The sequence below is a fragment of the Lissotriton vulgaris genome, chromosome 3_1, assembly GCF_964263255.1.
Source record: "Lissotriton vulgaris chromosome 3_1, aLisVul1.2, whole genome shotgun sequence".
NCBI classification, from domain to species: Eukaryota; Metazoa; Chordata; class Amphibia; order Caudata; family Salamandridae; genus Lissotriton; species Lissotriton vulgaris.
The window spans coordinates 1,248,225,296-1,248,231,542 of NC_141689.1; positions in this window are offsets into that span (position 1 = coordinate 1,248,225,296).

A 6,247-nucleotide genomic window follows, 5' to 3' on the forward strand; every position below is an offset into this window, starting at 1 on the left:
CGGGACGCTGTCACAGATTTATATATTTTTTTGAACGTTAATTTCTCAAAATCCACTGGAGCACAGATCTTGAGACCTAGCAAAGTCACATCGGACAAACAGTCTCTACAATTTTGCCAAGTTTCATAGAAATCCATTCAGCCGTTCGAGCTGAAAGTGAGTCCAACCGCCCTATGGAAAACTCAATGTTAAAAACACGTTTTGGGACCCCCCTTTTTTCTCGGCCCCCGCTTGACGAAACCCCCCCAAACTTTAAGGGGACGCTCAGAAACAAAATGTGCCATTTTCCTGAACATTTCAGCCAATTCCGTCCATCAACGCCAAAGTTATTCAACATAGAATTTTCAGAAATCCCTATTCAAAAAAATCCTAACTATATATACCTACTGGCGACTGCCAGTAGGTAATATATATATATATATATATATATATATATATATATATATATATATATATATATATATATATAAGGAAATCAGGAAGTGTTGACCGCCATTTTGTCACTGCGAGTAAATATATTGTTAAAAATAATTGTTATAAATTAATCCGTATTGATAAACATTGTCTGCGCCATCTTGCCTTTTTTCCAATGCCACACTTTTGTCTTGCACGGCAGCCATTTTAGATGCCTTGACCAGACCCACTCTCTGCACGCCGCCGATCCTCAGCATGGCTCCCCACCCTCGCAAGCATCTCCCCCACGCACTGGTCACTCCCGCTCTCTCTCTCATGCATGGGCCATAAACCTCCCCCCATCTGCGCTGCTCTTCCCTGAGAATCACACCCTGTGCCGCCCGACACCTCCCTTTCACCCTATTCACTACCGCACCCTCTGACACTCCTCTTCCTCTGTGTCTGATTGTCCAGGCCAGTCCCAGGCTATCACCTAGCCCTGCGGATGTAGTTTATGGCCCCAACTGTAAAGAATCATCACCCCTCTTCAAAGGAGTTACAGTAGATCAAGGCCCCCACCCCATGAGATCCGTCACACCACACGCGTTCCTACTATCTGATAACGATCCTGTATTGTGATTGGGGAGAATATTCTCACTGTAAGGGTGTGTGGGACCGAGCCTGAAGCAGAAGATTCCAGGGATGCCTTTTTGTACATCAAAGACTTCACAATTATGTGTCACATTAAAAATATATAGCACTCCAACAAAGTAGTAGGATTATAACACTTTAATAACTTATAAATATATACAACGCTCCAACAAAGTAAACACGTTAAAAATAAAAATTTTAAACAACTATTTACATGGCAGCCTGCTGCAACATCCATCTCAAAGCGACAATGGGCTGCTTTGGTCTGTCTTTTAGTCGGCAAAATCCGTCGGCCTGTGAGGTGGCGTCAGTAGTGGTCCGTTGTGCGAATAGGCCGAAGGCAGCACAAGGCGCCGAGATCCGGACGGCACCCAGGTGGTGTCCAGTAAGTTGCCGCACTGGTCTGGCCATTCTACAATGCTGCGCCGAAAAACGGCATGGGGCGCCCCGGGGGGGGGGCGGGGGGGGGGGGGCGGCGCAAACGGGCCTCCCCCGCCTCCCCAGGTGGAGGCTCCTCTGCTGCAGTGGGGCGCCCTTTAGCGTTTCAGTCGCCATTCAGCTGTTTAGCGCCCGCTTTTGCGGCACTGTGCCTCATCCGCCATTCAGCTGAGTTGCGCCCACTCTTGCGGTGCAGCGATAGGTTGCTGCCACAGGACTCTTAAAATGGCGGCCGGCTCTTCGGATTTGGGCCTGGTCCACTAAAATGGCCCTGGGACACATTTGAACTCGGACATTTGCCTGCTAGGGCTTGGGCCCCAATCTCGAAAGCGTCCCCTCAGCCTTGAAGATTCTACAAAAGTCATCGGGGCCCGCGACTCTCGCAGGCTTCCGGTGGGGAGCGGCTGCCATGATTGCTTGCGGAATGGCCACGACGGAGCTACGAGATGGTGGTGCTCTCATGCTGACGCCAGCTTCAGTCTGAAACATCCAGAAACACTGTAGACTACCAATTTGATGACTTTCGGTGGAGCCCCAACGTGACCCGGTAGGGAAGAACTTGCCCTCCCCTCTTTTGACTGATGAATCTTGTTGCCTGTCCCCTCTGTTGTCATCTAACGGAACCTTTTTGGACTGCCGAGTGAGAAAAAAAAAGGTGGGGCTTTCATCATTTGGGAAAAAAAATGTTTCAATCCAATGAAAAGTGTTATTTTTAGGTCATATGATCAAGCCTTCCATCATTAGGAAACCAAAAGTAAAATGAACCAATGAAAAGTTTTATAAACAAGTCACATGACCTGTTATGCGGCTTTGGGCTATAAAAAGCCTACAAAATCCGTTGGCCTGTGAGGCGGCGTCAGTAGCGGACCGATGTGCGAATAGGCCGAAGGCAGCACAACGCGCCGAGATCCGGATGGCACCGAGGTGGTGTCCAGCAAGTTGCCGCACTGGTGTGGCCATCCTACAATGCTGCGCCGAAAGTCGGTGTGGGGTGCCCGGGGGTTGGCAGCACGAACAGGCCTCTCCCGCCTCCCCAGGTGGAGGCACCTCATCTGCAGTGCGCGCCCCTTACCGTTTCACTCGCCGTCCAGCTGAGTTGCGCCCGCACTTGCTGCTACAGTAGGCCGAAGGCAGCGCAACGCGCCGAGATCCGGATGGCACTGAGGTGGTGTCCAGCAAGTTGCCACACTGGTGTGGCCATCCTACATTGCTGCGCCGAGTGGGGTGCCCGGGGGGGGGGGGGAGCGGCGCAAACGGGCCTCTCCCGCCTCCCCAGGTGGAGGCACCTCATCTGCAGTGGGGTGCCTCTTAGCGTTTCACTCGCCGTCCAGCTGAGTTCCGCCCGCTCTTGCGGCACAGTGCCTCACCCGCCATCCAGCTGAGTTCCGCCCGCTCTTGCGGCACAGTGCCTCACCCGCCATCCAGCTGAGTTGCGCCCGCTCTTGCGGCTACAGCGTCTCGCCCACCATCCAGCTTAATTGCGCCCACTCTTGCGGTGCAGCGATAGGCGGCTGCAACAGGCCGGCTCTTTGGATTTGGGCCTGGTCCACTAAAATGGCCCTGGGACACCTTGGAACTCGGACGCTTGCCTGCTAGGGCATGGGCCTCATTCCCGAAAGCGTCCCCTCTTTTGACTGATTGTTCTTGTTGCCTATCTCTTCTGTTGTCATTTAACGGAACCTTTTTGGACTGCCGAAAGGGGTTCTGGTCCGACCGCTGGTTGGTGAAGACATTTTGACTATATCCTGGACCTGCCCGGCCTCGCCCAAAATGGCGCCGGTATAAATGGGACTCGTAACTCCTTGTTGTGTACTGGTTGCCCAACCTTGATATAACGAGATACGTATGCAGTTTTGACGCACATGGCGGGCGGGGACGAGTACTGATTGAACATTTGGACATCCCTATTGATATTAAGTTCTGATGTGTTATTGATTACTGTACTATTGAAAGTTTGAATTAACTTCACCCATGGTACTTGCCCGCAAATGTATATCTAGATAATTTTATTGTAACTGGCCCTGTCGTACTTTAATTATAAAATGTACATCCACCGATTCCGCAACTGTTAGACACCTTAGTTCTTGCAACCTAATGGCCCGCCCGTTACGTTCTTCTACAGTGTAAATGTCCCCTCATCATATACGATTCCAGTTTGCTCCGTGGCCGGCCCACGTGGTTATAGGCCCGTATTTGTATACTGACATTTTCACAATAAAGGTTTTTAAAACAAAACATGGTAGTAGTACCTAGATTGGTAAAGTTTTGAATAATAGCCACTGTTTTCGAAGCAGTAAAAGGCAAGTGAAATAAAGCAGCCCGATTACATGACGGTTAAAAGGTATAATACGCAGGAACGCAGTAAAGATAAATGGTCAAGGGCTGTTGTGTTTTCCACTCCTGCAACATAAAGTGATCGATAAGAATCCGATATTCATGCCTATCAGCGACTAAGACAGCAGGCCGAGCCTCTTTTGTTCAACGGCTCCCTCATGGGACGAAGAAACGCCCTTTTTCTAGAAATAGGAATATTTTACTTGCAGGATAGCTGTAAATTTCCCGGGAAAATACATTAGCCTGGAACATTGTTAGTGATAAACTGTAAATGCATCTGGGTCCTTTGCTTTACAAGTCAGAGTGAGAAAAAAAAAGGTGGGGCTTTCATCATTTGGGAAAAAAAAATGTTCGAAAGCAATGAAAAGTGTTATTTTTAGGTCATATGACCAAGCCTTCCATCATTAGAAAAACAAAAGTAAAATGAACCAATGAAAAGTTTTATTAACAAGTCACATGACCTGTTATGCTTACGTTACGCGCTGCGCGCCGCGCCCTGGATCGCTTCAGGGAAGCTGCGCCTCGCGCACCGGAACACTTCCGGGTGCGCTAACGCGGCGCGTCAAATGACGCATTACGCGACAACGCAGGTCCAGAATATAGTCAAAATGTCTCCACCAACCAGCGGTCGGAACACAACCCCTTTCAGCAGTCCAAAAAGTTCTGTTAAATGACAACAGAAGGGACAGGCTTGATCATATGACCTAAAAATAACACTTTTCATTGGATTGAAAAAAAAAATTTTCCCAAATGATGAAAGCCCCACCTTTTTTTTTCTCACTCGGCAGTCCAAAAAGGTTCCGTTAGATGACAACAGAGGGGACAGGCAACAAGAACCATCAGTCAAAGAGAGGAGGGCAAGTTCTTCTCTACCGGGTCACGTTGGGGCTCCACCGGAACTGATCGAATTGGTAGTCTACAGTGTTTCTGGATGCTTCAGACTGAAGCTGGCGTCAGCATGAGAGCACCACCATCTCGTGGCTACGTCGTGGCCATTCCGCGAGCAATCATGGCAGTCGCTCCCCACCGGAAGTCTACGGGAGTCGGGGGTCCCGGTGACTGTTGTAGAATCTTCAAGGCTGAGGGGACTCTTTTGGGAATGGGGCCCATGCCCTAGCAGTCAAGCGTCCGAGTTCCACGGTTGCCCAGAGCCATCTTTAAAACACGAAAATGTTTTTACCTACCACGTACTTGACATTTTAAAGCTTTTGATATTTGCTATTAAAAAACCATTGAAATTCACTGAAAAACCATAGGTTATAGACCATATATATTTAGGAATTAGCATTTACAAAACCTTGAAAATTCACTGAAAAAACATGGGTTATAGACCATATATAGTTAGGAATTAGCATTTACAAAACCTTATTTTACTCACACAAAACCATTGAAATTTCATATATAGTTAGTTGCACTAACTATATATCGCGCACCCGTAATCCACTGCTGATCATGTCACATATTACATCATTCATGACATGATCAGTGACATCACTGATGACATCACTGATGACATCTCAAATGACATCACTGATGACATCACTGATGACATCTCATTTGACATTGCTAATCACATCACTGATGACATCATTCATGTGATAATACGGTGAACCTCTTCAGACTCTAATATAATCTTAGATACACTCAGAGTAAATAGACACTCACAGACTGTCACTCATCCATGGAGTTACTCGCACACCTAGTCAGTCATGCAAAGAATCAATCACACTTCCATTTCCTCAACTATACAGTTATACACACCTTACTTATTCAAACATATACTAACACATATTTACTCTCTTATACAATCCCTGATACAAGTTCACAATGATCCATACAGCCACTCACAAATTCACTGGCTCTTATGCACAGTTATTTACATATGTCAACTCTCACATGTACTGTGTTTTACATATGTACTTACTTTGACATGTAGCACTGAGATATCCATTCACTCACCAATACACTCATGCACACAGTCAACCGCCCATACAGCTGTTTCCACATGCACTTTTGAACCCATACATCTAGTGAATCAACTGCTCACACATCTATGCACAGAGTCATACACCTCCCAGCCACCCACACACACACTCAGTCTCCCATACAAATACTTGGGCAACCAATCAATAACCCATATACTTAATCATAAAGCTACTGATCAACACATGCAGCAGTGTACAGAACAACAGATATAATGATGCACACATTAAGACAGTTTAGTCACTAACCCATGCACTCAGTGAGACACATTTAATCACTCACTCATACAGTCAGTCATGCACCTACTAAATCCTTCATCCAGACACTTATACATCCACTCATTCTTCAATATGTAAGACATATTTTGACTTTTCAGAAACATACAGTCACTGGATGTTGTCATCAGTGATGTCATCAGTGATGTCATTTGAGATGTCATCATTGATGT